This window comes from Myotis lucifugus, unplaced genomic scaffold, assembly GCF_000147115.1.
Source record: "Myotis lucifugus unplaced genomic scaffold, Myoluc2.0 scaffold_59, whole genome shotgun sequence".
NCBI lineage: Eukaryota > Metazoa > Chordata > Mammalia > Chiroptera > Vespertilionidae > Myotis > Myotis lucifugus.
In genome coordinates this window covers 5,089,591-5,100,230 of record NW_005871107.1, presented here as the reverse complement: position 1 = coordinate 5,100,230, position 10,640 = coordinate 5,089,591, and the positions used below count along the sequence as shown (strand labels likewise).

Here is a 10,640-nt window from a genome sequence, read left to right as displayed (position 1 = left end):
GGTCAGATGCCTGAGTCAGAACCCTGCTACAGCTGTGTGGCTGCGGCAGGTTACTCAGCCTCCCTGAGTCTATTTTCCCATCTCCAGATGGATAAATAATAACATAACCAACATCACAGACTGTTTTGAGAATTAAATGAGTTAGCCATAAAAAAGAACTTAGTATGCTTTCTAATAATAAGTGCTCAAAAAAATTTTGGCGTTTAGTTCTGCTTTACAAGGGAAATTTATTTTTTATTTTGTCTAGGAGAATGGACACTAAAACCCAATACAATATAACTCCAAAAATACACTCTGTTAATAGACAGCATGCAAAGTTCATAATGTTCCAAAAACAAGTAGGTAAATTTTCAGTAATACACATAGCCCATCACTCCACTCAAACACATGGAGCATATTACAGAAGACTCTATTGGATTAAAGGTCTTCTGTTGTGTAAGAGCATTTGTGTGTGTGATTATAGACATTCCTTTTCTCTAATCCCATCTGCATTATAGTCTGGACAGTGTCATCAGTGACAAAGCTCAGAATTGAGTCCAGATGGAAGCAAAAACATTTTTTACTAGTCTAGTGCAGGAAATGCCATAACAGGAACATATTTAATATGAGAGATGGAGATAGGAGATCCCTTTGAGGCTAAACCAAGCTTAGATAATTTGCAATACAAATATCACCGCTCTTTTCATGTCCTACCTTTCCAGTTATTGCAAAAGACCTCATTCCTAAGCTTAGTAAAGACAGAGCTATTAAAAATGAATAAGTAACAGCCCTACAGTATCATCCTTGTGTCATCATCAATGGAAGATGAAAAGAAAGTAAAGTGTTCTTAGAATGTTGCCTATAAAATCTAAGGCTGGGGTTTTGATATGAACATCAGTCCAGGAGAATTGCACACCAATAAAAAATACAGCCCCATGTTTAAGAAATGTAAAAATATTTAAAAGGTTATTGGTGACAGAATACACACACTTAATTACTCTTCTTCTCTTCCTTTGTTACCTCATTAGTATTCAGCTATTTCTTAAAAATTGTGGTAAACTAACTATCCTTTATCTCTACTTCTTGTACATGTGGTAAACTAACTATCCTTTATCTCTACTTCTTGTACATTCCTAGCTCCCTAGAAGTTAGGCAGGGCTGTGTAACTGGTTCTGGCTGATTGCAGATACAAAACTCTCTCTCAATCCTTCTTGTCCTCTCCATGATTTTCAGAGAGAATATATCAATCCTTCTTGTCCTCTCCATGATTTTCAGAGAGAATATATGAAAGATGTTGGAGCTTCTGATAGTTAAGGTCCCTATAAAGCAGGGCCTTCCTCCAACCCACATAGGACTACAGCATCACTCCTAACTTCCCACTGAAATTTGATAGTGATTACTGGAATGGAACCCAAACCATTCTGCCTAATACAAGCAAGAATCAATATGTCTGCCAGATTCCTGGAATGGCTGTTGAATTCTTCTCATTTTACTATTATTAGTGAGAAATGAAACCATCTACACCCACACAGTTTATTATCTTCAATAATATAACACTATTCTTGGGCCATTTTCATCAACATGACTTTACTACTCCAGGAAAATGTTGCCCAGTGGTAAAAAAAAAAAATTGCAAATAGCTGTACTGTTAATTTCAAAAACTTCCTGATAATCTGTTGAAGTGCACATCCAACTGCTCAACTTCTCAATTTATACCATCAAATCACTGTTTACTCTCCAAGACTCTCTTTGAAACCCTTGCCTCTAAACCCTTGTGTTCCATGCCCATCAGTCCTACCCCATCTTATCATGAACCTTGCCCAAGGAATCTATATCAACACAGTTTTGAAAAGAGTCAGTATCAATTGAATGTGGAACACTCATGTTGAAACTTACTAGTATTTACTAGTCCTGGTCTAGCAGACTCAGGAATTAGAGGGTTCTGGTACATCTGAAGACACAGAAGGTGGAGCCAACAGTCTCAAAAAGTAAAGGATTCAGATACATCTCATATTGTACCTAGTCAACTATAAATCAAGTGTGAGGCTAGAACAATGATTTTTAACTCTTATTAAATCTCCAAAAGGGTACCTTTTGTGTACTCTCTCTCAGGAAACTACTGAAGGATGTCCTTCATCAAAATGAACAAGAAAACAGAAGAAAGGATACATAGAATCTAGGAAGCAAGAGTTTCAGGATCCCACCAGGCCTAGTGAGCAGTCAGCTAATGCAGAGTGAAAGAGGTGAAAACTCCCGGAGGCAATTCTTTGGAGGTATAGATACCAATGCATTATCTAATGTGCTTGAGCTTAACAAATATTAGTGTGCACAGATTCGTGCACATTGAAAGGAAATTAATTAGAAGATGGGCAGCAGGGGAGACTGGGCGAGATATCTGGACATGCCCTGAAACCATCCTCCCATGGTCCCTCCCCGGTCAGCCGCACCTGGGGCAGCGCCACAGCTTGAAGGGCATCTGAAGAGTGAGCAGGGTCCTCTGGCAGGAGGGGTCTCTGGGCCTGGCCTGTGGGGATCGGGCCAAAACAGACAGTCCGACATCCCCTGAGGGGGTCCCAGAGTGCGAGAGGGCACTCTGCAAAGTTGCTGTCGCCTGGCAGCTCCTGCGTTGAGCGTCTGCCCCCTGGTGGTCAGTGTGCGTCATAGCTACTGGCTGGTCGCTTAGCCTTTTTTATCTATATAGGGTTTTATTAAAACCCTAATATGCAAATAGACCAAACAGCAGAACCGAACCAGTCGTTATGATGTGCGCTGTCCACCAGGGGGCGCACACAGAACATGGCGGGCATCAGCAGCAGGTGGCAGAGCACGGAACATTGCAGACATCTGCCGCTCCGGGATGGTGGAGCAGGTGAGCAGGGCGCCAGACCAAGGTGGGGCACTGGTCATTGTCATTGGGGTGAGCCTCTGGTGGTTACTGAAAATTCTTTGCTCCCGCTCACCACGGTCCTGCCCAGCGCTCGCACCATTGCTGGTGCCAGCCCCACTCACCCCTCAAGGCTTCTCCACCTCCCCCTGCTCCTGAGGGACGATCAAGGCTGACAGCCACCTCTCGCACCTGCTGCCGGCAATGGTCCTGCTCACACCCGCTGCTGGTGCCAGCCCCAATCGCTCCGCACCATCAGCGGGTTCAAGCAGGGCTGGCTCCATCAGCGTGTGGGAGTAGCGGCAGCGGGAGTGGGGCTGCTGGCAGATGGGACAGGGGAGGAGGGGTCCGCAGTGGGAGGGGCCGGGCAGGGGGCACGGAGGTTGGGCTAAGACCTGCCCCTGTGCCCACTGCAGCCTCTCGGCCCACAGTTCCTTTCAAAGTGCACAAATTCGTGCACTGGGCCCCTAGTATATAGATAATGTGGGAAGGTTCTACAATTTTATTGGAATATTTGGGAAGTGTGACCAAAACTTCTAAGTGTCCCACAATATCCTTTCTTGTACTCTTACATAACTTCTTGGAATAAGAATAAAGATGTTTTCTAGTTTCCTTTGCTGCTAGGGGCAGCTATGTAACTAAGGTCTGGCCAATGGATGATAAGTAGAAATGAAGTTTGAAACTCCTGGGAAGTATACTCAAAGAAAGTAAGTATGCTCTTATTCATTCATTTTTTCATGCTTGTAGATGTAATGTGGGGAAATAGATGGAGCTTGAGTCACTAGGTCAGCAGTTCTCAACCTATGGGTCACGACCCCTTTGGGGGTCGAATGACCCTTTCACAGGGGTTGCCTAAGACCATCTGGAAAACACATATATAATTACATATTGTTTTTGTGATTAATCACTATGCTTTAATTAGATTCAGTTTGTAACAATGAAATTGGGGGTCACCACAACATGAGGAACTGTATTAAAGGGTCGTGGCATTAGGAAGGTTGAGAACCACTGCACTAGGTAGAAGTCTATGTTGAAGACAGAAGAGCAATAAAACAGAAGGAGAAGCCTGAAACACTGATAATCACGGTACTACCATAAGAACCCTGAACTGCTCACCTACAGACTCGAGTTTCCAAAGATTAAATAAACTCCTACCTTACTAAAGCCACTAGGTTGTTTTTATTTATGTCTCTAGTCTAATGGAATCTGATCTTATATATCATAAGAAGAATAAATACATATAAAGCTAAGTAAATGAAAATATGAAGCAATTATGAACTCCAGAGAAAATAAAAGTTTTATTTTTAACAAAGCAAATGTCTTCAGAAGACACCATTTCATTTAGCAATAATGTGACTATCATATAAGATTATAAAAACTGAATGTTGATTTAATCAATAATTGTGATATAACTATTTGAAAAGATGATTAGAAAACTAAATCCTCATCTACTTTAATAAATAGTCAACATATAATTCTTAAAATTGATAAATAAATATCAGTAAGTATGTAGATAAAAACCAGAATAAACTACTATATGAGTTCAAAGTGTTGAAAGTCTTTACCAGCGATTGCCTTTAGTAAAGAAGCTAGGTGATATGGGGTGGGAGGAGAAGGGGGGTGGGGGTTATTACAAACTTTGAAGCATTATTTGATTTTTAAAGTCCGTTTATTTATCTCTTTAATAAAAATTTAAGTAATTTTTAGTGGCTATATTGGGTCAGATGGTCTACCTGGCTTAGATACAGTAAGATGCACTTTAATTAAGAGTAACATCATCCTGGCTGGTGAGACTAGAGACACAAATGTAATTTATCACTTAATCTCTGTAATGACATAGTCTCTAGAACATAGCTGAATTATTTGAACATTTGTATTTGACTTTCAAGAAGATACTTCTGTTACTTCAGAAAAAAAATAGTATTTATACAATATACAACCTTTTAAGGCTCCACAGAGGAGACTGCATAAACTTCTTATTGACTCACTTGTCTTCCACATTACCCTATAAGCAACATGAGGGCTAGGATAGTGTTTGGTTTTCCAGTTACGTCTTCTGATCAGTGTATGACAATGATAATTATTCAGTAAGTGATAATGAATGGAACCATTTCTGGGTCTATTGTCTTGTTAACTTACTATGATCTTCCAATGATCCATGGATAATTTTTACTTTCTCATTGGAGCATGTCGTTTCTTATTGATACTCAAAAAGAAATCATGCATAGGATTCCAGTGAGAGGAGAAGACATTCCAGAGAGAGGGATCAGTGATATCCAAAACATAGAAATGGAAGAGTGCATAGCTTTGACAAGGCTAAAGGTAGGGGCAGGGCAAGATACTGACCTTGGCCCAGCCCCATATACTTTCAACAACCCAGAATGGACTTTAAGCTCAGAGGCTTTTATTAAACTGCCCAGGGCACACTCCTAGTTTGTAGTAAAAAGATTAATTCCCCATCCCTCTGTTGTCCACAGCAATGGATGAGTAATTTTTATTGTATACAGATATAGATTGAAATAAATGTATTTATCCTCATACATTTATTTCTAAAAAAAATGAACCACATGATTTGTCTTTAGAGGACTGTGGGGAACTAATGACACAGAGTTCTTTTTACATCATTTTATATTATGTTTGCTGTTCAAAGATGAGGTTTTTTTAAAATAAGTTTTTGTTGATTTTTCAAAAAGAGACAAAGGTGGGGGAGGGAGAGAGAGAAACATTGATGTGAGAGAGAAACATGGATCTGCTGTCTCCCACACAAGCCCCGACTGGGGATCAAACCCTAAACTTGAGTAATGGGCCCTGACCAGGAACTGAACTGGCAACATCCCACCCCTTCATCCGCCCTCTAACCCCCACCCCAAGCATGGTATGATGCTCAACCAACTAGCCAGGGCCAAAGACAAGTTTCAAAAACAATCATTTCTGAAGCTTATTCAGTGTCTACAAAACTTTGAATAAAAGGCATGATCAATAAATTAGAGATGTCATGATGTGCTCCTGCAGGAATGCTAGATTAAAGCAGAATCCAGTTATTTAGAAACCACAGACCTTACTTAAGAAAATGGGAAGTTTGGGCAAGTTCTCATGGGTTCAGTATCCATTTTCTGCCCATAAGACACTAGCAATACACCCTGCTTAGGCCACAAGCATTCATATTACAAGCAGGGGCTTCCTTATCCACTCTCACCAATCATCGTGGTACAAGGGCTGGAAAAGTGAAATAGCATGTGCTTACATAAGTCCTTTCTCTAGCAAGAATGTGACTTAGTGTTTTGTATTCAAAAAGTAAATTCCAGTTTCTCAAAAAAAATGTTTTTAAATATAAATTAGTTCCTATAACACATAGCAAGAAATGTAATGATTGCCAAGATTGAGAAATGAGGTTGGAATTATAAAAGGGGGTGGGGGCAGTAGATCTATCTACAATTTACCTAATTCACTAGAAAACTGTGCAGGTTCTATAATGTTGAGATTCTCAATTTATCAGTATTAAAGATGACACTAATTTATACTTGAAATGGGATTTTCTGATATTAACTGTTTATTTGAATGACATTATTTTCATTATTACTTTTTAATTTATTGGAGTGACACTGGTTCACAAAACCATACAGGTTTCAAGTGTACAACTCAACAAAACATCATCTGCACACTGCATTGTGCACCCATTGCCCCAAGCAAAGTCTCTTTTGGTCTCCATTCCCTTTGCCCATCTCTACCTACCCTCACCCCCTTTCCCTCTGGCTAACACCACACTATTATCTATGTGTTATATCTATATGTTGTTGGGGGTTTTTTTATTTGCTTATCCCTTCACCTTCTTTCATCCAGCCCCTGAACATCACTCCCCTCTGCCAGCTGTCCGTCTGTTCCATGTATCCATGCCTGTTTCTACTATTGTGTTTGTCAGTTTATCTTGTTAATCAGATTCCACATATAATTGAGATCATATGGTATTTGTCTTCCTCTGACTGGCTTATTTCACTTAGCATAATAATTTCCAGGTCTATCCAAGATGTTGCAAAGGATGAAATGTCCTTCATTTTTATGGCTGAGTAATATTCCACTGTGTAAATGTACCATAGCTGTTTTACCCACTCATCTGCTGATGGAGCTGGACTGTTTCAAAATCTTGGCTCTTGTAAATAACATTGCACCAAACATAGGGGTGCATATATTCTTTCGAATTAATGTTTCCAGTTTCTTCGGATAAATTCCCAGAAGTGGAATCACTGGGTCATAAGGCAGTTTCATTTAATTTTTTTAAGGAATCCATATTCCCTTCCACAGTGGCTGCACAAATATGCATTCCCATCAACAGTGCATGAGGGTTCCCTTTTCTTCACATCCTTTCCAACACTTGTTGTTTATTGATTTATTGATGTGCATGCTGTGTTAGAGGTTGTTCTTATTTCAATTAAAAATGTTCTTTCATTTTTCACTGACACTTAGAAGGAAAGATCACTAACAGTATCAGGCTATAGTAAATCCCTCCTGGGATTGTTTTCCCTCTTAGATTTAATTATAATACAAATTGTTTTTCTTTTTTATGCAAAGATGATCCTGCTGGAAGTAATAATTGTGTGTATGTGCAGCTACAAAGACAAGTGCGTGACCTGCTGTCCTTCTCTCAATTGTAGTTTATGAGATTAGCCTACTTTTAAATTCCAGTGAAATCTATTTAAGCCATTTACTACTTCACAATACTAAAAACATGTTCTGAATCACTTAAGATTCAAATGTGAGTCTGTAGTTATTTTGTGTTAATTGCTTGCTTATTTTATGCCCGTCTCTGTAGTATACGGTTTTACCCAAAACAAAATAAGGTTCAGATTTAGAGAAAATATTGTCTTTTCTTTTTAAAAATTTATTAAACTTATTGAGGTGACATTGGCTAATAACATTATATAGGTTTCAAGTGCACAACTCTATAATACATCATCTGCTAGTTGCATGGTCAGTCATCCATTTGCCACCATGTATTTGATCCTCTTTATGCTTTACTACCTCCCCACCACCACCCTTTCCCTCTGGTAATCTCCATATTGTTGTCTGTGTGTTTGTTTTGTTTGCTTGTCTTGTTTGTTCATTTGTTGCTTTCAGTTTTATATCCCACATATGAGTGAAATCTTATGGTTCTTTACTTTTTCCATCTGACTTATTTCACTTAGCATGATATTCACAGGATCCATTCATGTTGTTGAAAATGGCAGCATTTCATCTTAGTAAGAACACTTTTTAAAAAAATGTGTTTGGGACCATGAGAAAAGAGATAAGAAGCATTCAGTTCTCCCTCTATAGACAATTCTCTACTGTCAATAGCTCAGAATTGCATGTCCTCAGGGCTGCTTTCTACAGCTGCTCCAGAAAAGCTGAGGCCTGGAAGGGGTCCATTTGTAGTGGCCTCCAGAGTTGAAAGGGAATTTCTCAATATCAAGCAACAAGGAAAATGGAGACCTTGCACTCAATTTTTAGTTGAATATTTGCTACTACTACCAAGACTCATACGTACCTCCAGTAACACTCTCCAGGCTTTGGGAAACAATTAATCAAGTAAGGTCCCTAAGGAGGTATGAAAAGAAGAACTTAACCCAGAGGCCCAGGGAGAAAGTAGTTTTAATCTGAAAGTCTACTTCGGCTACCATGATTAGAATGTGCCAAGGATACATATGAATGCAAGTAAGTATGTGGCAGGAGAAGGAAGCGCAGATAAATAAGAGGTCACAGGACAGCATCTATTGCAGAAATGCCATATATATTTGCACACATATTTACTAAACACTAAATTAGAGTGTAAAGTTAATCAAAGCTTAAATGCCTCTGTGATTATTTTATGTAATTATTTTTTTATTTTGCATTATTTTGTGTGTATTTTGTATTGTTTATATAATTATGTTTTGTGTGTAATTAGTTTAAAGCTCATTGAGAAAATGTATATATACCTCCTAGTTTGCCTATTTAAAGTTCAAGTTTATGCATGTTATTAGCCATAATTATTAGCATCCCTTATTATACTTTAAAGTTCCAAATATCAAAACCACAGTAGCATAAAACAGTACCTATAACAGATTCGTAATGACATTTTTTACATTAAAAGGGAAATCTACTTGTGTTTATGTTCAATAAATATTTTTAAGCCCTCCACCTAAGATATTGTTCAGGCTAAGAACCAGGGCAGATTTCATGAGAATACCTTGGAATGCACATGAACTTTCTTAATGTATACTCAATTACTTTGCCTCTCACGTGGCCTGCACTATCTCTTAGAACATCACATGCTCCTAGGGTGCTAATCCTTTAATGTTTCCCAACGTCCTATGAAACAGAATTCTGCATGGCCACTCCGAAGTTTAGAAAAAGTTGTTGCAAGATTCTAAAGTCAGGACAGAAGTAGCCTTGTGATGCTTCATAGTAATTATTCCTTCATACCATAAATACTTCAGAAATTGGCTTTTCTTCCAAGATAAATCAGTTTTAAGTGATATACTGTGCCATGATAGAATAAATAATAGAAAACGGAATTACATTTCATTTTGCTGTGTCACATTAAGTCATATGATAAATGCAAAAAAGAGTTTTTATTGGGGAATTTTTAAGCTTTGGCTTCAGTAGGAAACATTTTTCTTTTAATTTATGGCAAGTCAAAGTGGAAATCTCAACTGTTACAAATAATTTAACTACTTTCAACAATATTTCAGACAAACAGATTGCATCTGCAACATACATATAAGGCTAAAATTTAAAAAAAAATGTTTATCTCTAATTTTTACACTACATATGCAAACTAACAAATTAGATAATACATGCTTCTACTTAAATTAATTTTTGCCAATAAGATAAAGCCTTAGAAAGATGTAACCACTCTTTTTTTAGAATGTCATTTATTATATTATGTTGAGGAAAAATAACTAAGCCAGAGAATAAACAGTGGAAGTACATAAAGTAGAACCATGCAATTTAGAGAAAAACAACATTAGGAAATAATATATAAGGATTAGCTTTATCTAAAATATTGGCATTCTTGAATTTTATGATTTATTGGAGAAGTAAGAGTCAGTGAAATAATCTTATCAGAGCATATAAAAAAGTATGATAAAACCTGTTTTCACAATAAAAAGTGAAGGTTGGTGCTCACTTCAGCATCACATATACTAAAATTAGAACAATACAGAGATTAGCATGGTCCATGCGCAAGGATGGCATGCAAATTTGTGAAGCATTCCATATTAAAAAAAAAAAAGTGAGAGGGTTGTTCTCTGAGGTAGTCCCTAGCGAGGGCTGAAAATTATGTTCAGTCTCTTCCAAGCCTTATAGCACAAGAGACAATCTATGGGCATAATCACATAGCAGTCAACATTTCAGAGTTACAATACAACAACTGACAATAGTTATCATACAACCTGTTTAAAAATGTAGCAGGATAACACTGCTAGTGTAGTAAAAAAAATTATGTTCTGCCCTAACCGGTTTGGCTCAGTGGATAGAGCATCGGCCTGCAGACTGAAGGGTCCCAGGTTTGATTCCAGTCAAGGGCATGTACCTGGGTTGCGGGCACATCCCCAGTAGGGGGTGTGCAGGAGGCAGCTGATCGATGTTTCTCATTGATGTTTCTAACTCTCTATCCCTCTCCCTTCCTCTCTGTAAAAAATCAATAAAATATATATTTTTTAAAAATTATATTCTGAACCTGAATGGATCCAAGGAATACAGATAGCCAAAATTGGGTTTGACAACCATCCTATCATATCAGGCTAGGTTAGATTGAAGT

At 38.1% G+C, this 10,640-nt stretch overlaps 1 non-coding gene across 1 annotated transcript; it reads left to right on the top strand.

Annotated features, from left to right (window-relative positions):
- Positions 1–9,999: 9,999 nt before the first annotated feature.
- LOC111826182 lies at positions 10,000–10,103 on the top strand. Its single transcript, XR_002829443.1, has one exon. It is a non-coding gene; the product is annotated as a U6 spliceosomal RNA (small nuclear RNA).
- Positions 10,104–10,640: the final 537 nt, after the last annotated feature.